The sequence below is a fragment of the Heterodontus francisci genome, chromosome X (genome assembly GCF_036365525.1).
Source record: "Heterodontus francisci isolate sHetFra1 chromosome X, sHetFra1.hap1, whole genome shotgun sequence".
Taxonomy (NCBI): Eukaryota; Metazoa; Chordata; class Chondrichthyes; order Heterodontiformes; family Heterodontidae; genus Heterodontus; species Heterodontus francisci.
In genome coordinates, this window is record NC_090421.1 from 24336097 (window position 1) to 24363218 (window position 27122).

Sequence of the window (27122 nt, forward strand, 5' to 3'; positions counted from 1 at the left end):
CAAACACCAACAGCCCTGGCCCTGAGCTTCACAAGCACAAACGCAAACACAAGAACTAACAGCCCGGGACCTGAGCTTCACTAACACAAACACAAATAGCCCAGGCCCTGAGCTTCACAAATTGAAATACAAACAGCCCTGGCCCTGAGCTTCACAAACACAAACACAAAAACAAACGCAAGCAGCCCAGGCCCTGAGCTGCACAAACACAAACACAAACACTAACACCCCGGTCCCTGAGCTTCACAAACACAAACACGAAGACAAACAGCCCAGGCCATGAGCTTCACAAACACAAACACAATGACAAACAGCCCGTGCCCTGAGCTTCACGAACAGAAACACAAACACAAAGACAATCAGCCCAGGCCCTGAGCTTCACAAACACAAAGAAAAACAGCCCGGGCCCTGAGCTTCACAAACACAAACACAAACTGCACGGGCCCTGAGCTTCACAAACACAAACACCAACAGCCCGGGCCCTGAGACTCACAAACACAAACAGCCCAGGCCCTGAGCTTCACAAACAGAAACACTAACAGCCCGGGCCCTGAGCTTCACAAACACAAACACAAACAGCCCGGGCCCTGAGCTTCACAAACAGAAACACAAACACTAACACAAACAGACCCGTCCCTGAGCTTCACAAACACAAATAGTCCCGGCCCTGAGCTTCACATACACAAACAGCCCAGGCCCTGAGCTTCACAAAGACAAACACAAACAGCCCAGGCCCTGAGCTTCACAAACACAAACAACCCAGGCCCTGAGCTTCACAACCACAAAAACAAACACAACAGCCCAGGCCCTGAGCTTCACAAACACAAACGCAAACACAAGCACTAACAACCCGGGACCTGAGCTTCACTAACACAAACAGCCCAGGCCCTGAGCATCACAAACACAAATGCAAACAGCCCATGCCCTGAGCTTCACAAACACAAACACAAACAGCCCGGGCCCTGAGCTTGACAAACACAAACAGCCCGGGCCCTGAGCTTGACAAACATAAACACAAACAGCCCAGGCCCTGAGATTCACAAACACAAACAGCCCATGCCCTGAGCTTCACAAACACAAACACAAACACTAACAGCCCGGGCCCTGAGCTTCACAAACCCGAAGACAAACAGCCCGTGCCCTGAGCTTCACAAACACAAACAGCCCGTGCCCTGAGCTTCACAAACAGAATCTGCACGGGCCCTGAGCTTCACAAAGACAAACACAAACTGCCCGGGCCCTGAGCCTCACAAACACAAACGGCCCAGGCCCTGAGCTTCACAAACAGCCGGGTCCCTGAGCTTCACAAACACAAACAGCCCAGTCCCTGAGCTCCACAAACAGAAACTGCACGGGCCCTGAGCTTCACAAAGACAAACACAAACAGCCCGGGCCCTGAGCCTCACAAACACAAACGGCCCAGTCCCTGAGCTTCACAAACACAAACAGCCCAGTCCCTGAGCTTCATAAACACAAACAGACACACAAACACACACGCACACACACACACACACACACACACACACACACACACAAAAACAAAGGCAAACGCAAACACAAAAGCAAACACGAACACGAAGACAACAGCCCATGCCCTGAGCTTCACAAACACAAACACAAGCACAATCTCAAACAGAAAGACAAACACAAATGCCCAGGCCCCGAGCTTAACAAACACAAACACTACAGCAAAGTCCCAGCGCTTCACAAATACAAAAACAAACACAAACACAACAGCCCAGGCCCTGAGCTTCACAAACAGAAACACGAACACAAACAACCCAGGCCCTGAGCTTCACAAACACAAACACCAAAACCAACAGCCCGGGACCTGAGCTTCACTAACACAAACACAAACGGCCCAGGCCCTGAGCTTCACAAACACAATAACAAACACAGACACAAACAGCCCAGGCCCTAAGCTTCACGAACACAAACACAAACAGCACAGGTCCTGCGCTTCAGAAACACGAACACAAACACAAATACAAACAGCCCAGGCCCTGAGCTTCACAAACACTAACGCAAACACAAATTCAAACAGCCCAGGCCCTGTGCTTCACAAACGCAAACACAAACAGTCCAGGACCTGAGCTTTACAAACACAAACACAAGCAGCCCAGGCCCTGAGCTTCACAAACACAAATACAAACAGCCCAGGCCCTGAGCTTCACAAACACTAACGCAAACACAAATTCAAAAAGCCCAGGCTCTGTGCTTCACAAACGCAAACACAAACAGTCCAGGCCCTGAGCTTTACAAACACAAACACAAGCAGCCCAGGCCCTGTGCTTCACAAACACAAACTGCCCAGGCCCTGAGTTTCACAAACACAAACAGCCCAGGCCCTGAGCTTCACAAACACAAACAACTCAGGCCCTGAGCTTCACAAACACAAACAGCCCAGGCCCTGAGCTTCACAACCACTAACGCAAACACAAATTCAAACAGCCCAGGCCCTGTGCTTCACAAACGCAAACACAAACAGCCCAGGCCCTGAGTTTCACAAACACAAACAGCCCAGGCCCTGAGCTTCACAAACACAAACAACTCAGGCCCTGAGCTTCACAAACACAAACAGCCCAGGCCTTGAGATTCACAAACACAAACAGCCCAGGCGCTGAGCTTCACAAGCACAAACACAAACTCAAATACAAACACAAACACAAATCCCCAGGCTCTGAGCTTCTCAAACACAAACACAATCTTTCCAGTCCCTGAGCTTCACAAACACAAACACAAATACAAACACAAACACAAACTCAAATACAAACACAATCACAAATGCCCAGGCCCGGAGCTTCACAAACACAAAAGCCCATGCCCTGAGCTTCACAAACACAAACACATTCTTTCCAGGCCCTGAGCTTCACAAACACAGACACAAACAGCCCAGGCCCTGAGCTTCACAAACACAAACAGCCCAGGCCCTGAGCTTCACAAACACAAACAAAAACAGCCCGTGCCCTGAGCTTCACAAATACAAACAGCCCGGGCCCTCATCTTCTCAAACACAAACAGCCCAGGTCCTGAGCTTCACAAACACAAACACAATCAGCGCAGGCCCTGAGCTTCACAAACACAAACACGAACAGCCCAAGCTTCGTGCTTCACAAACACAAACACGAACAGCCCAGGCCCTGAGCTTCACTAACACAAACACAAACAGCAAAGGAAATGAGATTCACAAACACATACATCGAGGGCCCTGAGCTTCACAAAGACAAACACAAACAGCCCAGGATCCGAGCGTTACAACCAGAAACACAAACAGCCCAGGCCCTGTGCATCACAAACAGACAAACACACACGCAAACACAAACACAAACGCCCAAGCCCTGAGCTTCACAAACACGAACACAAACACAACAGCCCAGGCCCTGAGCTTCACAAAGACAAACACAAACATAGCAGCCCAGGCCCTGAGCTTCACAAACACAAACAGCGCAGGCCCTGGGATTCACAAACACAAACATCCCAGGCCCTGAGCTTCACAAACACAAACACAAACAGCCCAGGCCCTGAGCTTCACAAACACAAACACAAACAGCCCAAGCCCAGAGCTTCACAAACACAAACAGCCCAGGCCGTGAGCTTCACAAACACAAACACAAACAGCCCATGCCCTGAGCATCACTAACACAAACACAAACAGCCCGGGCCCTGAGCTTCACAAACACAAACAGCCCAGGCCCTGAGATTCACAAACTCAAACAGCCCAGGCCCTGAGATTCACAAACACAAACAGCCCAGGCCCTGAGCTTCACAAACACAAACACAAACAGCCCAAGCCCAGAGCTTCTCAAACACAAACAGCCCAGGCCCTGAGCTTCACAAACACGAACACAAACAAAAACATGAACAGCCCATGCCCTGAGCTTCACAAACACAAACACAAACAGCCCGGGCCCTAAGCTTCACAAACACAAACAGCCCAGGCCCTGAGTTTCACAAACACAAACAGCCCATGCCCTGAGCTTCACAAACACAAACACAAAGAGCCCAGGCCCTGAGCTTCACAAACACAAACAGCGCAGGCCCTGGGATTCACAAACACCAACAGCCCAGGCTCCTTGCTTCACAAACACAAACACAAACAGCCCAGGCCCTGAGCTTCACAAACACAAACACAAAAAGCCCAAGCCCTGAGCTTCACAAACACAAACAGCAAAGGCCCTGAGATTCACAAACACATACAGCGAGGGCCCTGTGCATCACAACACAAACAGACAAGCACACACGCAAACACAAACACAAACACAAATGCCCAAGCCCTGAGCTTCACAAACACAAACACAACAGCCCGGGCCCTGAGCTTCACAAAGACAAACACAAACACAAACAGCCCGGGCTCTGAACTTCACAAATACAAACACAAACAGCCCGGGCCCGAAGCTTCACAAACAGAAACAGCACAGGCCCTGAGCTTCACAAACATAAACACAAACACAAAGAGCCCAGGCCCTGAGCTTCACAAACACAAACAGCCCGGGCCCTAAGCTTCACAAACACAAACAGCCCAGGCCCTGAGTTTCACAAACACAAACAGCCCATGCCCTGAGCTTCACAAACACAAACACAAAGAGCCCAGGCCCTGACCTTCACAAACACAAACTGCCCAAGCCCTGAGCTTCAAAAACACAAACACAAACAGCCCGGGCCCTGAGCTTCACAAACACTAACAGCCCAGGCCCTGAGCTTCACAAACACAAACAGCCCAGGCCCTGAGCTTCACAAACACAAACAGCCCAGGCCCTGAGCTTCACAAACACTAACAGCCCAGGCCCTGAGCTTCACAAACACAAACAGCCCAGGCCCTGAGCTTCACAAACACAAACAGCCCAGGCCCTGAGCTTCACAAACATAAACACAAGCACAAACCGCCCAGGCCCTGAGCTTCACAAACACAAACACAAACAGCCCAGGCCCTGAGCTTCACAAACACAAACAGCCCAGGCCCTGAGCATCACAAACACAAACACAAACAGCCCAGGCTCTGAGCTTCACAAACACAAACACAAGCAGCCCAGGCCCTGAGCTTCACAAACACCAACACAAACAGCCCAGGCCCTGAGTTTCACAAACACAAACACAAACAGCTCAGGCCCTGAGCTTCACAAACACAAACAGCTCAGGCCCTGAGCATCACAAACACAAACAGCCCAGGCCCTGAGATTCACAAACACAAACAGCCCAGGCCCTGAGCTTCACAAACACAAACACAAGCTCAAATACAAACACAAACACAAACTCAAATACAAACACAAACACAAATGCCCAGGCCCTGAGCTTCACAAACACAAACACTAACAGCCCGGGTCCTGAGCTTCACAAGCACAAACACAAACACAAACTCAAATACAAACACAAACACAAACGCCCAGGCCCTGAGCTTCTCAAACACAAACACAAACAGCCCGGGCCCGAAGCTTCACAAACACAAACAGCAAAGGAAATGAGTTTCACAAACACAAACACAGACAGCGAGGGCCCTGAGCTTCACAAAGACAAACACAAACAGCCCAGGATCCGAGCGTGACAAGCAGAAACACAAACAGCCCAGGCCCTGTGCATCACAAACAGACAAACTAACACGCAAACACAAACACAAACACAGCAGCCCAGGCCCTGAGCTTCACAAACACAAACACAAACAGCCCAGGCCTTGAGATTCACAAACACAAACACAAAGAGCCCAGGCCCTGTGCTTCACAAACACACACACAAAGAGCCCAGGCCCTGTGCTTCACAAACACAAACACAACAGCCCATGCCCTGAGCTTCACAAACACAAACACAAACACAATCTTTCCAATCCCTGAGCTTCACAAACACAAACACTGACAGCCCAGGCCCTGAGCTTCACAAACACAGACACAAACAGCCCAGGCCCTGAGCTTCACAAACACAAACACAAACAGCCCAGGCCCTGAGCTTCACAAACACAAACACAAACAGCCCGTGCTCTGAGCTTCACAAACACAAACAGCCCGGGCCCTGATCTTCTCAAACAGAAACACAAACAGCCCGGGCCCGAAGCTTGACAAACACAATCAGCCCAGGCCCTGAGCTTCACAAACACAAACACAAACAGCCCAGGCCCTGAACTTCACAAACACTAACAGCCCAGGCCCTGAGGATCACAAACACAAACAGCCCAGGCTCTGAGCTTCACAAAGACAAACAGCCCAGGCCATGAGCATCACAAACACAAACACAAACAGCCCAGGCCCTGAACTTCACAAACACAAACAGCCCAGGCCCTGAGCTTCACAAACACAATCACAAACCGCCCGGGCCCTGAGCTTCACAAACACAAATGCAAACAGCACAGGCCCTGAGCTTCAGAATCACTAACACAAACACAAACTCAAAAAGCCCAGGCCGTGTGCTTCGCAAACACAAACACAATCAGCCCAGGCCCTGAGCTTCACAAATACAAACACCAACAGCCCAGGCCCTGAGCTTTTTAAACACGAACACAAACAAAAACATGATCAGCCCGGGCCCTGAGCTTCACAAATACAAACAGCCCGGGCCCTGATATTCACAAACATAATCACAAACAGCCAGGGCCCTGAGCTTCACAAACTCAAACTGCCCGGGCCCTAAGCTTCACAAACACAAACCGCCCAGGCCCTGAGTTTCACAAACACAAACACAAAGAGCACAGGCCCTGAGCTTCACAAACACAAACAGCGCAGGCCTTGAGCTTCACAAACACAAACAGCCCAGGCCCTGTGCATCACAAACACAAACACAAACATACAAACACACACGCAAACGCAAACACAAACACAAACACAAATGCCCAAGCCCTGAGCTTCACAAACACTAGCACTAACAGCCCGGGCCCTGAGCTTCACAAAGACAAACACAAACACAGCAGCCCAGGCCCTGAGCTTCACAAACACTAACACTAACAGCCCGGGCCCTGAGCTTCACAAACACAAACACGAAAGCCCAGGCCCTGAGCTTCACAAACACAAACAGCCCAAGCCCTGAGCTTCACAAACACAAACACAAACAGCCCGGGCCCTGAGCTTCACAAACACAAACAGCCCGGGCCCTGATCTTCACAAAGACAAACAGCCCGGGCCCTGATCTTCACAAAGACAAACAGCCCAGGCCCTGAGCTTCACAAACACAAACACTACCAGCACGTGCCCTGAGCTTCACAAACACAAACAGCCAAGGCCCTGAGCTTCACAAACATAAACACGAACACAAACAGCCCAGGCCCAGAGCTTCACAAACACAAACACAAACACAAACAGCCCAGGCCCTGAGCTTCACAAACACAAACAGCCAAGGCCCTGAGCATCACAAGCACAAACACAAACAGCCCAGGCCCTGAGCTTCACAAACACAAACAGCCCAGGCCCTGAGCTTCACAAAAACAAACATTAACAGGAACACAAACAGCCCAGGCCATGAGCTTCACAAACAGAAACACAAACAGCCCAGTCTTTGAGCTTCACAAACACAAACAGCCCAGGCCCTGAGCTTCACAAACATAGACAGAAACAGCCCAGGCGCTGTGCTTCACACACACAAACAGCCCAGGCCCTGAGCTTCACAAACACAAACAGCCCAGGCCCTGAGCTTCACAAACACAAACAGCCCAAGCCCTGAGCTTCAGAAACACAAACAGAAACAGCCCAGGCCCTGAGCTTCACGAACACAAACAGCCCAGGCTCCGAGCTTAACAAACAGAAACACAAACAGCCAGGACATGTGCTTCGCAAACACAAACACAAACAGCCCAGGCCCTGTGTTTCACATACACAAACACAAACAGCCCAGGCTCTGAGCTTCACAAACACAATCACAAACACAAACTCAAATACAAACACAAACACAAATGCCAATTCCCTGAAATTCACAAACACAACAGCCCAGGCCCTGAGCTTCACAAACACAAAGACAAACAGCCCAGGCCCTGAGCTTCACAGACACAAACACAAACAACCCAGGACCTGAGCTTCACATGCAAAAGAACGAACACAAACAGCCCAGGCCCTGAGCTTCACAAACACAAACACACACACACACACACACACACACACACGCAAACACAAACACAACAGCCCAGGCGCTGAGCTTCACAAACACAATCACAAACACAAACTCAAATACAAACACAAACACAAACGCCAATGCCCTGAAATTCACAAACACAACAGCCCAGGCCCTGAGCTTCACAAACACAAACACAAGCAGCCCAGGCCCTGAGCTTCACAAACACAAACACCAGCAGCCCAGGGCCTGAGCTTCACAAACACAAACAGGAACACAAACAGCCCAGGTCCTGAGCTTCACACACAAACACAAACACAAACAGCCCAGGCCCTGAGCTTCACAGACACAAACACAAACAGCCCAGGCCCTGAGCTTCACATGCAAAAGAACAAACACAAACAGTACAGGCTCTGAGATTCACAAACACAAACAGCCCAGGCCCTGTACTTCACAAACACAAGCACAAACACAAACAGCCCAGGCCCTGAGCTTCACATTCACAAACACAAACAGCCCAGGCCCTGAGCATCACAAACACAAAGACAAACAGCCCAGGCCCTGAGCTTCACAAACACAAATACAAACACAAACAGAAACACATACTTCCCAGGCCATGAGCTTCACAAACACAAACAGCCCAGGCCCTGAGCTTCACAAACACAAACACAAACAGCCCAGGCGCCGTGCTTCACAAACACAAACTCAAGCAGCCCAAGCCCTGAGCTTCACAAAAACAAACATTAACAGGAACACAAACAGCCCAGGCCATGAGCTTCACAAACAGAAACACAAACAGCCCAGTCTTTGAGCTTCACAAAGACAAACAGCCCAGGCCCTGAGCTTCACAAACATAGACAGAAACAGCCCAGGCCCTGTGCTTCACACACACAAACAGCCCAGGCCCTGAGCTTCACAAACACAAACAGCCCAGGCCCTGAGCTTCACAAACACAAACAGCCCAAGCCCTGAGCTTCAGAAACACAAACAGAAACAGCCCAGGCCCTGAGCTTCACGAACACAAACAGCCCAGGCTCCGAGCTTAACAAACAGAAACACAAACAGCCAGGACATGTGCTTCGCAAACACAAACACAAACAGCCCAGGCCCTGTGTTTCACATACACAAACACAAACAGCCCAGGCTCTGAGCTTCACAAACACAATCACAAACACAAACTCAAATACAAACACAAACACAAATGCCAATTCCCTGAAATTCACAAACACAACAGCCCAGGCCCTGAGCTTCACAAACACAAAGACAAACAGCCCAGGCCCTGAGCTTCACAAACACAAACACCAGCAGCCCAGGCCCTGAGCTTCACAAACACAAACACAAACAGCCCAGGCCCTGAGCTTGACAAACACAAACTCAAACAGCCCAGGCCCTGAGCTTCACAGACACAAACACAAACAACCCAGGACCTGAGCTTCACATGCAAAAGAACGAACACAAACAGCCCAGGCCCTGAGCTTCACAAACACAAACACACACACACACACACACACACACACACACACGCAAACACAAACACAACAGCCCAGGCGCTGAGCTTCACAAACACAATCACAAACACAAACTCAAATACAAACACAAACACAAATGCCAATGCCCTGAAATTCACAAACACAACAGCCCAGGCCCTGAGCTTCACAAACACAAACACAAGCAGCCCAGGCCCTGAGCTTCACAAACACAAACACCAGCAGCCCAGGGCCTGAGCTTCACAAACACAAACAGGAACACAAACAGCCCAGGTCCTGAGCTTCACACACAAACACAAACACAAACAGCCCAGGCCCTGAGCTTCACAGACACAAACACAAACAGCCCAGGCCCTGAGCTTCACATGCAAAAGAACAAACACAAACAGTACAGGCTCTGAGATTCACAAACACAAACAGCCCAGGCCCTGTACTTCACAAACACAAGCACAAACACAAACAGCCCAGGCCCTGAGCTTCACATTCACAAACACAAACACAAACAGCCCAGGCCCTGAGCATCACAAACACAAAGACAAACAGCCCAGGCCCTGAGCTTCACAAACACAAATACAAACACAAACAGAAACACATACTGCCCAGGCCATGAGCTTCACAAACACAAACAGCCCAGGCCCTGAGCTTCACAAACACAAACACAAACAGCCCAGGCGCCGTGCTTCACAAACACAAACTCAAGCAGCCCAAGCCCTGAGCTTCACAAACACAAAAACAAACACGAACAGCCGAGCCCTGAGCTTCACAAACACAAATAAAACCAGCAATAGCCCATGCACTGAGCTTCACAAACACAAACACAAACAGCCCAGGCCCTGAGCTTCACAAACACAAACACACACACACACACACAAACACACACGCAAACACAAACACAACAGCCCAGGCCCTGAGCTTCACAAACACAATCACAAACACAAACTCAAATACAAACACAAACACAAATGCCAATTCCCTGAAATTCACAAACACAACAGCCCAGGCCCTGAGCTTCACAAACACAAACACAAACAGCCCAGGCCCTGAGCTTCACAAACACAAACACCAGCAGCCCAGGCCCTGAGCTTCACAAACACAAACAGCCCAGGCCCTGAGCTTCACAGACACAAACACAAACAGCCCAGGCCCTGAGCTTCACGTGCAAAAGAACAAACACAAACAGCCCAGGCCCTGAGCTTCACAAACACAAACACACACACACACACACACGCAAACACAAACACAACAGCACCGGCGCTGAGCTTCACAAACACAATCACAAACACAAACACAAACGCCAATGCCCTGAAATTCACAACCACAACAGCCCAGGCCCTGAGCTTCACAAACACAAACACCAGCAGCCCAGGGCCTGAGCTTCACAAACACAAACAGGAACACAAACAGCCCAGGCCCTGAGCTTCACACACAAACACAAACACAAACAGCCCAGGCCCTGAGCTTCACAGACACAAACACAAACAGCCCAGGCCCTGAGCTTCACATGCAAAAGAACAAACACAAACAGTACAGGCTCTGAGATTCACAAATACAAACAGCCCAGGCCCTGTACTTCACAAACACAAACACCAACAGCCCGGGCCCTGAGCTTCACAAACAGCCCAGGCCCTGAGCTTCACAAACAAAAACATCCCAGGCCCTGTGCTTCACAAACACAAGCACAAACACAAACAGCCCAGGCCCTGAGCTTCACATTCACAAACACAAACACAAACAGCCCAGGCCCTGAGCATCACAAACACAAAGACAAACAGCCCAGGCCCTGAGCTTCACAAACACAAATACAAACACAAACAGAAACACATACTGCCCAGGCCCTGAGCTTCACAAACACAAATACAAACACAAACAACCCAGGCCCCGAGCTTCACAAACACAAACACAAACAAAAACACAAACAGCCCAGGCTCTGAGCTTCACAAACACAAACAGCCCAGGCCCTGAGCTTCACAAACACAAACACAAACAACCCAGGCGCCGTGCTTCACAAACACAAACTCAAGCAGCCCAAGCCCTGAGCTTCACAAACACAAAAACATACACAAACAGCCGAGCCCTGAGCTTCACAAACACAAATAAAACCAGAAATAGCCCATGCACTGAGCTTCACAAACACAAACAGCCCAGGCCCTGCGCTTCACAAACACAAACACAATCAGCCCAGGCCCTGAGCTTCACAAACCAAAACAGAAACACTAACAGCCCGGGTCCTGAGCTTCACAAACACAGACACAAACAGCCCAGGCCCTGAGCTACACAAACACAAACAGCCCGGGCCCTGAGCTTTACAAACACAAACAGCCCGGGCCCTGATCTTCACAAACACAAACACAAACAGCCCGAGCCCTGAGCTTCACAAACACAAACAGATCGTACCCTAAGCTTCACAAACACAAACAGCCCAGGCCCTGAGCTTCACAAACACAAACAGATCGTACCCTAAGCTTCACAAACACAAACAGCCCAAGCCCTGAGCTTCACAAATACAAACACAAACAGCCCAGGCCCTGAGCTTCATAAACACAAACACAAACAGCCCAGGCCCTGAGCTTCACAATCACAAACACTAACAGCCCAGGTACTGAGCTTCACAAACATAAACACAAATACAAACACAAACAGCCCAGGCCCTGTGCTTCACAAACACAAACACAAACAGCCCAGGCCCTGAGCTTCACCATCTCAAACACAAACAGGCCAGGCCCTGAGCTTCACAAACAGCCCAGGCCCTGAGCTTCACAAACACAAACACAAACAGCCCAGGGCCTGTGCTTCACAAAGACAAATACAAACAGCCCAGGCCCTGAGCTTCACAAACACAAACACAAACACAAACAGCCCAAGCCCTGAGTTTCACAAACACAAACACAAACAGCCCAGGCCCTGAGCTTCACGAACTCAAACACAAACAACAACATAAAAAGCCCAGGCCCTGAGCTTTACAAACACAAACACCAACAGCCCAGGCCCTGAGCTTCACAAACACAAACAGCAAAGGCCCTGAGATTCACAATCTCAAACACATACAGCCAAGTCCCTGAGCTTCACAAACACAAACAGCCCAGGCTCCGAGCTTCACAAACAGAAACACAAACAGCCAGGCCCTGTACTTCGCAAACACAAACAGCCCAGGCACTGAGCTTCACAAACACAAATACAAACAGCCCAGGCGCTGAGCTTCACAAACTCCAACAGCCCAGGCCCTGAGCTTCACAAATACAAACACAAAGAGCCCAGGCCCTGAGCTTCACAAACATAAACACAAACAGGAGCACCAACAGCCCAGGCCCTGAGCTTCACAAACACAAACAGCCCAGGCCCTGAGCTTCACAAACACAAACACCAACAGCCCAGGCCCTGAGCTTCACAAACAGAAACACAAACAGCCCAAGCCATGAGCTTTACAAACACAAACGCAAACAGCCGAGGCCCTGAGCTTCACAAACACAAATAAAACCAGAAATAGGCCATGCCCTGCGCTTCACAAACACAAACAGCCCAGGCCCTGAGCTTCACAAACACAGAGACAAACAGCCCAGGCCCTGAGCTTCAGAAACACAAACACAAACAGCCCAGGCCCTGAGCGACACAAACACAAAGAGCCCGGGCCCTGAGCTTTACAAACACAAACAGCCCGGGCCCTGATCTTCACAAACACAAACAGCCCGGGCCCTGAGCTTCACAAACACAAACACAGACAGAACGTACCCCAGGCTTCACAAACACAAACAGCCCGGTCCCTGAGCTTCACAAACACAATCATCCCATGCCCTGAGCTTCACAAACACAAACACTAAGAGCCCAGGCCCTGAGCTTCACAAACACAAACAGCCCAGGCTCCGTGCTTCACAAACACAAACACAAACAGCCCAGGCCCTGAGCTTCACAAACACAAACACAAACAGCCCATGCCCTGAGCTTCACAAACAGAAACACAAACAGCCCAAGCCATGAGCTTGACAAACACAAACGCAAACAGCCGAGGCCCTGAGCTTCACAAACACAAATAAAACCAGAAATAGCCCATGCCCTGCGCTTCACAAACACAAACACAATCAGCCCAGGCCCTGAGCTTCACAAACCAAAACACAGACACAAACAGTCCGGGTCCTGAGCTTCACAAACACAGAGACAAACAGCCCAGGCCCTGAGCTTTACAAACACAAACAGCCCGGGCCCTGATCTTCACAAACACAAACAGCCCGGGCCCTGAGCTTCACAAACACAAACACAAACACAGACAGAACGTACCCCAGGCTTCACAAACACAAACAGCCCAGGCCCTTAGCTTCACAAACACGAACACAAACACTAACAGCCCGGGTCCTGAGCTTCACAAACACAAACAGCCCGGGCCCTGATCTTCACAAACACAAACAGCCCGGGCCCTGAGCTTCACAAACACAAACACAAACACAGACAGAACGTATCCCAGGCTTCACAAACACAAACAGCCCAGGCCCTGAGCTTCACAAACACGAACACAAACACTAACAGCCCAGGCCCTGAGCTTCACAAACACAAACAGCCCAGGCCCTGAGCTTCACATCACAAACACAAACAGCCCAGGCCCATGGATTCACTAACACAAACACAAACAGCCCAGGCCCTGAGCTTCACAAACACAAACTCAAACAGCCCAGGCCCTGAGCTTCAGAAACACAAACACAAACTCAAACAGCCCAGGTCCTGAGCTTCACAAACACAAACACAAACAGCCCAGGCCCTGAACTTCACAATCACAAACACAAACAGCCCAGGCCCTGAGATTCACAAAGACAAACAGGCCAGGCCCTGAGCTTCACAAACACAAACACACACACAAACAGCCCAGACCCTGAGCTTGACGAACACAAACACAGCAGTCCAGGCCCTGAGCTTCACAAACATAAACAGACCAGGCCCTGAGCTTCACAAACAGCAACAGCCCAGGCCCTGATCTTCACTTCACAAACACAAACTCAAACAGCAAAGGCCCTTAGATTCACAAACACAAACAGCCCAGTCCCTGAGCTTCACAATCACAAACACAAAGACAAACAGCCAAGGCCCTGAGCTTCACAAACACAATAACAAACACAAACACCAACAGCCCAGGTCCTGAGCTTCACAAACACAAACAGCCCGGGCCCTGAGCTTCACAAGCAGAAACACAAACACAAAGACAAAAAGCCCAGGCCCTGAGCTTCACAAACACAAACACAAAGACAAACCGCCCGAGCTCTGAACTTCACAAACACAAACAGCCCAGGCCCAGAGCTTCACAAACACAAACAGCACAGGCCCTGAGCTTCACAAGCACAAACAGACACACACACACACACAAAAACACACACAAACACACACACACACAAACACACACACAAACACAGACACAAACAAAACAGGCCCTGAGCCTAACAAACACAAACAGACCAGGCCCTGAGCTTCACATACACAAAGCCAAACAGCCGAGGCCCTAAGCTTCACAAACGCAAACACAAACAAAAACAGCCCAGGACAAGAGCTTCACAAACACAAACAGCCCAGAATCCGAGCTTCACAAGCACAAACACAAAAAGCATAGGCCCTGCGCTTCACAGACACAAACAGCCCAGGCCCCGAGCTTCACAAACACAAACACAAACAGCCCAGGCCCTGAGCTTCACAAACACAAACTCAAACAGCCCAGCCCCTGAGATTCACAAACGCAAACACAAACAGCCCAGGCCCTGAGATTCACCAAGACAAACACAAACACAAACATCCCAGGCCCTGAGCTTCACAAACACAAACTGCCCAGGCCCTGTGCTTCACACGCACAAACAGCCCAGGCCCTGAGCTTCACAAGCACAAACAGCCCAGGCCCTGAGCTTCACAAATACAAACACAAACAGCCCAGGCCCTGAGCTTCAAAAACACACACACAAACACAAACAGCCCAGGCCCTGAGCTTCACAAACACAAACATCCCAGGCCCTGAGTTTCACAAACACAAACAGCCAATGCCCTGAGCTTCACAAACACAAACACAAAGAGCCCAGGCCCTGAGCTTCACAAACACAAACAGCGCAGGCCCTGGGATTCACAAACACCAACAGCCCAGGCTCCGTGCTTCACAAACACAAACACAAACAGACCAGGCCCTGAGCTTCACAAACACAAACACAAACAGCCCAGGCCCTGAGCTTCACAAACACAAACAGCAAAGGCCCTGAGATTCACAAACACATACAGCCCAAGCCCTGAGCTTCAAAAACACAAACACAAACACAAACAACCAGGCCCTGAGCTTCACAAACACAAACAGCCCAAGCCCTGAGCTTCAAAAACACAAACACAAACAGCCCGGGCCCTGATCTTCACACAGACAAACAGCCCAGGCCCTGAGCTTCACAAACACAAACACGACCAGCCCGTGCTCTAAGCTTCACTAACATCCCAGGCCCTGAGCTTCACAAACACAAACAGCCCAGGCCCTGAGCTTCACAAACACAAACAGCCCAGGCCCTGAGCTTCACAAACATAAACACAAGCACAAACCGCCCAGGCCCTGAGCTTCACAAACACCAACACAAATAGCCCAGGCCCTGAGCTTCACAAACACAAACAGCCCAGGCCCTGAGCATCACAAACACAAACAGCGCAGGCCCTGGGATTCACAAACACCAACAGCCCAGGCTCCGTGCTTCACAAACACAAACACAAACAGCCCAGGCCCTGAGCTTCACAAACACAAACACAAACAGCCCAGGCCCTGAGCTTCACAAACACAAACACAAACAGCCCAGGCCCTGAGCTTCACAAACACAAACCGCCCAGGCCCTGATCTTCACAAACACAAACTCAAACAGCCCAGGCCCTGTGCTTCACAAACGCAAACACAAACAGCCCAGGCCCTGAGCTTCACAAATACAAACACAAAGAGTCCAGGCCCTGAGATTCACAAGCACAAACAGCCCAGGCCTTGAGCTTCACGAACACAAACACAAACAGCACAGGCCCTGAGCTTCACAAACACAAACACAAACAGGAACACAAACAGCCCAGGCCCTGAGCTTCACAAACACAAACACAAACAGCCCAGGCCCTGAGATTCACAAGCACAAACAGCCCAGGCCTTGAGCTTCACGAACACAAACAAAAACAGCCCAGGCCCTGTGCTTCACAAACACAAACAGCCCAGGCCCTGAGCTTCACAAACACAAACACAAACACAAGCAGCACAAGCCCTGAGCTCACAAACAAAAACATAAGCAGCCCAGGCCCTGAGCTTCACAAAAACAAACACAAAAGGCCCTGAGATTCACAAACTCAAACACATACAGCCCAGTACCTGATCTTCACAAACACAAACAGCCCAGGCTCCGAGCTTCACAAACAGAAACACAAACAGCCAGGACCTGTGCTTCGCAAACACAAAGACAAACAGCCCAGGCACTGAGCTTAACAAACACAAACAGCCGAGGCCCTGAGCTTCACAAACACAAACACAAACAGCCCAGGCCCTGAGCTTCACGAACACAAACACAAACAGCCCAGACCCTGAGCTTCACAAACACAAACACAAACAGCCCATGCCCTGAGCTTCACAAACAGATAAACAAACAGCCCAGGCCCTGAGCTTCACAAACACAAACAGAAAGAAAAATATCCCAGGCCCTGAGCTTCACAAACACAAACACAAACTGCTTAGGCCCTGAGCTTAACAAACACAATCACTAACACAAACACAAACACAAGCATCCCACGTCCTGAGCTTCACAAACACAAACAGCCCAGGCCCAGTGTTTCACATACACAAACAGCCCAGACCCTGAGCTTCACAAACACAAACACAAACAGCCCAGGCCCTGAGCTTCACAAACACAAACACAAACAGCCCAGGCCCTGAGCTTCACAAACACAAACACTACCAGCACGTGCCCTGAGCTTCACAAACACAAACAGCCAAGGCTCTGAGCTTCGCAGACACAAACACAAACAGCCCAGGCCCTGAGCTTCACAAACACAAACACAAACACAAACAGCCCAGGCCCTGAGCTTCACAAACACAAACAGCCAAGGCCCTGAGCTTCACAAACACAAACACAAACAGCCCAGGCCCTGAACTTCACAAACACAAACACAAACAAAAACAGACCAGGCCCTGAGCTTCACAAAAACAAACATAAACAGGAACACAAACAGCCCAGGCCCTGAGCTTCACAAACAGAAACACAAACAGCCCAGTCTTTGAGCTTCACAAACACAAACACAAACAGCCCAAGCCCTGAGCTTCACAAACATAGACACCAACGGCCCAGGCCCTGTGCTTCACAAACACAAACAGAAACAGCCCAGGCCCTGAGCTTCACGAACACAAACACAAACAAAAACAGACCAGGCCCTGAGCTTCACAAACACAAACAGCAAAGGCCCTGAGATTCACAAACTCAAACACATACAGCCCAGTCCCTGAGCTTCACAAACATAAACAGCCCAGGCTCCGAGCTTAACAAAAACACAAACACAAACAGCCCAGGCACTGAGCTTTGCAAACACAAACACCAACAGCCCAGGCCCTGACCTTCACAAACACAAACAGCCCAGGCCCTGAGCTTCACAAACACAAACACAAACAGCCGAGGCCCTGAGCTTCACAAACACAAACAGCTCATGCTCCGAGCTTCACAAACACAAACACAAACAGCCCAGGCTCTGAGCTTCACAAACACAAACAGACCAGGCCATGAGCATCACAAACACAAACACAAACAGCCCAGGCCCTGAGCTTCACAAACACAAACATAAACAGGAACACAAACAGCCCAGGCCCTGAGCTTCACAAACAGAAACACAAACAGCCCAGTCTTAGAGCTTCACAAACACAAACACAAACAGCCCAGGCCCTGAGCTTCACAAACATAGACACCAACGGCCCAGGCCCTGTGCTTCACACACACAAACAGCCCAGGCCCTGAGCTTCACAAACACAAACAGCCCAGACCCTGAGCTTCACAAACACAAACAGCCCAAGCCCTGAGCTTCACAAACACAAACAGAAACAGCCCAGGCCCTGAGCTTCACAAACACAAACAGCAAAGGCCCTGAGCTTCACAAACACAAACACAAACAGCCGAGGCCCTGAGCTTCACAAACACAAACAGCTCATGCTCCGTGCTTCACAAACACAAACACAAACAGCCCAGGCTCTGAGCTTCACAAACACAAACAGACCAGGCCATGAGCATCACAAACACAAACACAAACAGCCCAGGCCTTGAGCTTCACAAACACAAACACAAACAGCCCAGGCCCTGAGCTTCACAAACACAAACACAAACCGCCCAGGCCCTGATCTTCACAAACACAAACAGCCCAGGCCTTGAGCTTCACGAACACAAACAAAAACAGCCCAGGCCCTGTGCTTCACAAACACAAACACAAACAGCCCAGGCACTGAGCTTTGCAAACACAAACACCAACAGCCCAGGCCCTGAGCTTCACAAACACAAACAGCTCATGCTCCGTGCTTCACAAACACAAACACAAACAGCCCAGGCTCTGAGCTTCACAAACACAAACAGACCAGGCCATGAGCATCACAAACACAAACACCAACAGCCCAGGCCCTGAGCTTCACAAACACAAACACAAACAGCCCAGGCCCTGATCTTCACAAACACAAACTCAAACAGCCCAGGCCCTGTGCTTCACAAACGCAAACACAAACAGCCCAGGCCCTGAGCTTCACAAATACAAACACAAAGAGTCCAGGCCCTGAGATTCACAAGCACAAACAGCCCAGGCCTTGAGCTTCACGAACACAAACACAAACAGCACAGGCCCTGAGCTTCACAAACACAAACACAAACAGGAACACAAACAGCCCAGGCCCTGAGCTTCACAAACACAAACACAAACAGCCCAGGCCCTGAGATTCACAAGCACAAACAGCCCAGGCCCTGAGCTTCACAAACACAAACACAAACACAAACAGCACAAGCCCTGAGCTCACAAACACAAACAGCCCAGGCCCTGAGATTCAGGAACACAAACACAAACAAAAACATAAGCAGCCCAGGCCCTGAGCTTCACAAAAACAAACACAAAAGGCCCTGAGATTCACAAACTCAAACACGTACAGCCCAGTACCTGATCTTCACAGACACAAACAGCCCAGGCTCCGAGCTTCACAAACAGAAACACAAACAGCCAGGACCTGTGCTTCGCAAACACAAAGACAAACAGCCCAGGCACTGAGCTTAACAAACACAAACAGCCGAGGCCCTGAGCTTCACAAACACAAACACAAACAGCCCAGGCCCTGAGCTTCACGAACACAAACACAAACAGCCCAGACCCTGATCTTCACAAACACAAACACAAACAGCCCATGCCCTGAGCTTCACAAACAGATAAACAAACAGCCCAGGCCCTGAGCTTCACAAACACAAACAGAAAGAAAAATATCCCAGGCCCTGAGCTTCACAAACACAAACACAAACTGCTTAGGCCCTGAGCTTAACAAACACAATCACTAACACAAACACAAACACAAGCATCCCAGGTCCTGAGCTTCACAAACACAAACACAAACAGCCCAGGCCCAGTGTTTCACATACACAAACAGCCCAGGCCCTGAGCTTCACAAACACAAACACAAACAGCCCAGGCCCTGAGCTTCACAAACACAAACACAAACAGCCCAGGCCCTGAGCTTCACTAACACAAACACACACACACACACACACACACACACACACACACACACGCAAACACAACAGCCCAGGCCCTGAGCTTCACAAACACAATCACAAACACAAACTCAAATACAAACACAAACACAAATGCCAATGCCCTGAAATTCACAAACACAACAGCCCAGGCTCTGAGCTTCACAAACACAAACAGCCCAGGCCCTGAGCTTCACAAACACAAACACCAACAGGCCTGGCCCTGAGCTTCACACACAAACACAAACAGCCCAGGCCCTGAGCTTCACAAACACAAACTCAAACAGCCCAGGCCCTGAGCTTCACATGCAAAAGAACAAACACAAACAGCCCAGGCCCTGAGCTTCACAAACACAAACACACACACAAACTCAAATACAAACACAAACACAAATGCCAATGCCCTGAAATTCACAAACACAACAGCCCAGGCCCTGAGCTTCACAAACACAAACACAAGCAGCCCAGGGCCTCAGCTTCACAAACACAAACAGGAACACAAACAGCCCAGGCCCTGAGCTTCACACACAAACACAAACAGCCCAGGCCCTGAGCTTCACAGACACAAACACAAACTGCCCAGGCCCTGAGCTTCACAGACACAAACACAAACAGCCCAGGCCCTGAGCTTCACAGACACAAACAGCCCAGACCCTGAGCTTCACAAACAAAAACATCCCAGGCCCTGTGCTTCACAAACACAAGCACAAACACAAACAGCCCAGGCCCTGAGCTTCACATTCACAAACACAAACACAAACAGCCCAGGCCCTGAGCATCACAAACACAAAGACAAACAGCCCAGGCCCTGAGCTTCACAAACACAAATACAAACACAAACAGAAACACATACTGCCCAGGCCCTGAGCTTCACAAACACAAATACAAACACAAACAACCCAGGCCCCGAGATTCACAAACACAAACACAAACAAAATCTCAAACAGCCCAGGCTCTGAGCTTCACAAACACAAACAGCCCAGGCCCTGAGCTTCACAAACACAAACACAAACAGCCCAGGCGCCGTGCTTCACAAACACAAACTCAAGCAGCCCAAGCCCTGAGCTTCACAAACACAAATAAAACCAGAAATAGCCCAGGCCCTGCGCTTCACAAACACAAACGAAACAGGCCCTGAGCTTCACAAACAAAAACACAAATAGCCCAGGCCCTGAGCTTCACAAACACAAACTGCCCAGGCCCTGTGCTTCACAAACACAAACAGCCCAGGCCCTGAGCTTCACAAACACAAACACAATCATCCCAGGCCCTGAGCTTCACAAACCAAAACACAAACACTAACAGCCCGGGTCCTGAGCTTCACAAACACAGACACAAACAGCCCAGGCCCTGAGCTTAAGAAACACTAACACAAACAGCCCAGGCCCTGAGCTACACAAACACAAACATCCCGGGCCCTGAGCTTTACAAACACAAACAGCTCGGGCCCTGATCTTCACAAACACAAACAGCCCGAGACCTGAGCTTCACAAACACAAACAGATCGTACCCTAAGCTTCACAAACACAAACAGCCCAGGCCCTGAGCTTCACAAATACAAACACAAACAGCCCAGGCCCTGAGCTTCATAAACACAAACACAAACAGCCCAGGCCCTGAGCTTCACAAACACAAACACTAACAGCCCAGGCCCTGAGCTTCACAAACATAAACACAAATACAAACACAAACAGCCCAGGCCCTGTGCTTCACAAACACAAACACAAACAGCCCAGGCCCTGAGCTTCACCATCTCAAACACAAAGAGCCCAGGCCCTGAGCTTCACAAATACAAACACAAACAGCCCAGGCGCTGAGCTTCAGAAACACAAACACAAACAGCCCAGGCCCTGAGCTTCACAAACACAAACAGCCCAGGCCCTGAGATTAACAAACACAAACAGCCCAGGCCCTGAGCTTCACAAACACAAACAGCCCAGGCCCTGAGCTTCACAAACACAAACACAAACAGCCCAGGCCCTGAGCTTCACAAACACAAACACTAACAGCCCAGGCGCTGAGCTTCACAAAGATAAACACAAACACAAACACAAACAGCCCTTGCACTGAGCTTCACAAACAGAAACACAAACAGCCCAAGCCATGAGCTTGACAAACACAAACGCAAACAGCCGAGGCCCTGAGCTTCACAAACACAAATAAAACCATAAATAGCCCATGCCCTGCGCTTCACAAACACAATCAGCCCAGGCCCTGAGCTTCACAAACCAAAACACAGACAATAACAGTCCGGGTCCTGAGCTTCACAAACACAGAGACAAACAGCCCAGGCCCTGAGCTTCACAAACACAAACTCAAACAGCCCAGGCCCTGAGCTTCAGAAACACAAACACAAACTCAAACAGCCCAGGTCCTGAGCTTCACAAACACAAACACAAACAGCCCAGGCCCTGAACTTCACAATCACAAACACAAACAGCCCAGGCCCTGAGATTCACAAAGACAAACAGGCCAGGCCCTGAGCTTCACAAACACAAACACACACACAAACAGCCCAGACCCTGAGCTTGACAAACACAAACACAGCAGTCCAGGCCCTGAGCTTCACAAACACAAACAGACCAGGCCCTGAGCTTCACAAACAGCAACAGCCCAGGCCCTGATCTTCACATCACAAACACAAACTCAAACAGCAAAGGCCCTTAGATTCACAAACACAAACAGCCCAGTCCCTGTGCTTCACAATCACACACACAAAGACAAACAGCCAAGGCCCTGAGCTTCACAAACACAATAACAAACACAAACACCAACAGCCCAGGTCCTGAGCTTCACAAACACAAAGAGCCCGGGCCCTGAGCTTCACAAGCAGAAACACAAACACAAAGACAAAAAGCCCAGGCCCTGAGCTTCACAAACACAAACACAAAGACACACCGCCCGAGCTCTGAACTTCACAAACACAAACAGCCCGGTCCCTGAGCTTCACAAACACAAACAGCCCAGGCCCGGAGCTTCACAAACACAAACACAAACAGCACAGGCCCTGAGCTTCACAAGCACAAACAGACACACTAACACACACACACACAAACACACACACAAACACACACACAAACACACAAACAAACAAAACAGGCCCTGAGCCTAACAAACACAAACAGCCCAGGCCCTGAGCTTCACATACACAAAGACAAACAGCCGAGGCCCTAAGCTTCGCAAACGCAAACACAAACAAAAACAGCCCAGGACCAGAGCTTCACAAACACAAACAGCCCAGAATCCGAGCTTCACAAGCACAAACACAAAAAGCATAGGCCCTGCGCTTCACAGACACAAACAGCCCAGGCCCCGAGCTTCACAAACACAAACAGCCCAGCCCCTGAGATTCACAAACGCAAACACAAACACAAACATCCCAGGCCCTGAGCTTCACAAACACTAACTGCCCAGGCCCTGTGCTTCACAAGCACAAACAGCCCAGGCCCTGAGCTTCACAAACACAAACAGCCCAGGCCTTGAGCTTCACAAACACAAACAGCCCAGGCCCTGAGCTTCACAAACACAAACACAAACAGCCCAGGCCCTGAGCTTCACAAACACAAACACTAACAGCCCAGGCGCTGAGCTTCACAAAGATAAACACAAACACAAACACAAACAGCCCTTGCACTGAGCTTCACAAACAGAAACACAAACAGCCCAAGCCATGAGCTTGACAAACACAAACGCAAACAGCCGAGGCCCTGAGCTTCACAAACACAAATAAAACCATAAATAGCCCATGCCCTGCGCTTCACAAACACAATCAGCCCAGGCCCTGAGCTTCACAAACCAAAACACAGACAATAACAGTCCGGGTCCTGAGCTTCACAAACACAGAGACAAACAGCCCAGGCCCTGAGCTTCACAAACACAAACTCAAACAGCCCAGGCCCTGAGCTTCAGAAACACAAACACAAACTCAAACAGCCCAGGTCCTGAGCTTCACAAACACAAACACAAACAGCCCAGGCCCTGAACTTCACAATCACAAACACAAACAGCCCAGGCCCTGAGATTCACAAAGACAAACAGGCCAGGCCCTGAGCTTCACAAACACAAACACACACACAAACAGCCCAGACCCTGAGCTTGACAAACACAAACACAGCAGTCCAGGCCCTGAGCTTCACAAACACAAACAGACCAGGCCCTGAGCTTCACAAACAGCAACAGCCCAGGCCCTGATCTTCACATCACAAACACAAACTCAAACAGCAAAGGCCCTTAGATTCACAAACACAAACAGCCCAGTCCCTGTGCTTCACAATCACACACACAAAGACAAACAGCCAAGGCCCTGAGCTTCACAAACACAATAACAAACACAAACACCAACAGCCCAGGTCCTGAGCTTCACAAACACAAAGAGCCCGGGCCCTGAGCTTCACAAGCAGAAACACAAACACAAAGACAAAAAGCCCAGGCCCTGAGCTTCACAAACACAAACACAAAGACACACCGCCCGAGCTCTGAACTTCACAAACACAAACAGCCCGGTCCCTGAGCTTCACAAACACAAACAGCCCAGGCCCGGAGCTTCACAAACACAAACACAAACAGCACAGGCCCTGAGCTTCACAAGCACAAACAGACACACTAACACACACACACACAAACACACACACAAACACACACACAAACACACAAACAAACAAAACAGGCCCTGAGCCTAACAAACACAAACAGCCCAGGCCCTGAGCTTCACATACACAAAGACAAACAGCCGAGGCCCTAAGCTTCGCAAACGCAAACACAAACAAAAACAGCCCAGGACCAGAGCTTCACAAACACAAACAGCCCAGAATCCGAGCTTCACAAGCACAAACACAAAAAGCATAGGCCCTGCGCTTCACAGACACAAACAGCCCAGGCCCCGAGCTTCACAAACACAAACAGCCCAGCCCCTGAGATTCACAAACGCAAACACAAACACAAACATCCCAGGCCCTGAGCTTCACAAACACTAACTGCCCAGGCCCTGTGCTTCACAAGCACAAACAGCCCAGGCCCTGAGCTTCACAAACACAAACAGCCCAGGCCTTGAGCTTCACAAACACAAACAGCCCAGGCCCTGAGCTTCACAAATACAAACACAAACAGCCCAGGCCCTGAGCTTCAAAAACACACACACAAACACAAACAGCCCAGGCCCACAGCTTCACAAACACAAAGACAAACAGCCCAGGCCATGAGCTTCACAAACTCAAACTCAAACAGCCCAGCCCCTGAGACTCACAAACACAAACAGCCCGGGTACTGTGCTTCACAAACACAAACAGCCCAGGCCCTGAGCTTCACAAACACAAACAGCCATGGCCCTATGATTCACAAAGGCAAACAGCCCAGGACCTGAGTTCACAAACACACACACAAACAGCCCAGGCCCTGAGCTTCACAAACACAAACACAAAAAGTCCAGGCACTGAGCTTCACAAACACAAACACAAACCGCCCAGGCCCAGAGCTTCACAAACACAAACACAAACACAAACAGCCCAGGCCCTGAGCTTCACAAACACACACACACAAACACAAACAGTCCAGGCCCTGCGCTTCACAAACACAATGGCCAACAGCCCAAGCCCTGAGCTTCACAAACACAAAAACAAACAGCCCAGGACCTGATCTTCACAAACACAAACGCACACACAAACAGCCCAGACCCTGAGCTTCACAAACACAAACACAAACAATACAGGAACTGAGCTTCACAAACACAAACACAAACACCCCAGGCCATGAGCTTCACAAACACAAACACACACACAAACAGCCCAGACCCTGAGCTTGGCTTCACAAACACAAACAGAACAGGCCCTGAGCTTCACAAACACAAACACAAATAGCCCAGGCCCTGAGCTTCACAAACACAAACACAAACTGCCCAGGCCCTGTGCTTCACAAACACAAACAGCCCAGGCCCTGAGCTTCACAAACACAAACAGCCCAGGCCCTGAGCTTCACAAACCCAAACACAAACACAAACAGCCCAGGCCCTGAGCTTCACAAACACATACAGCCCAGGCTCTGAGCTTCACAAACACAAACACAAACATCCCAGGCCCTGAGCATCACAAACACAAACAGCCCAGGCCCTGAGCTTCACAAACACAAACACAAACTGCCCAGGCCCAGAGCTTCACAAACACAAACAGCCCAGGCCCTGGGCCACACAAACACAAATACAAAACGCCCAGGCCCTGAGCTTCACAAACACAAACTGCCCAGGCCCTGAGCTTCACAAACACAAACACAAACAGCCCAGGCCCTCAGCTTAACAAACACAAACAGCCCAGGCCCTGAGCATCACAAACACAAACACAAACATCCCAGGCCCTGAGCTTCACAAACACAAACAGCCCTGGCCCTGAGCGTCACAAACACAAACAGCCCAGGGCCTGAGCTTCACAAACACGAACAGCCCAGGCCCTGAGCTTCACAAACACAAACAGCCCAGGCCCTGAGCTTCACAAACACAAACAGCCCAGGCCCAGAGCTTCACAAGCACAATCAAAAACATTATCAGCCCAGGCTCTGAGCTTCACAAATACAAACATCCCAGGCCCTGAGCATCACAAACACAAACAGCCCAGGCCCTGAGGTTTCCAAACACAAACACAAACCGCCCAGGCCCTGAGCTTCACAAACACAAACACAAACAGGCCAGGCCCTGAGCTTTCCAAACAGAAAAACTAACACAAACACAAACAGCCCAGGCCCTGAGCTTCACAAACACAAACAGCCCAGACCCTCAGCTTTCCAAACAGAAAAACTAACACAAACACAAACAGCCATGGCCCTGAGCTTCACAAAAACAAACACAAACAGCATAGACCCTGAGCTGCACAAACACACATACAAACACAAACAGTCCAGGTCCTGAGCTTCACAAACA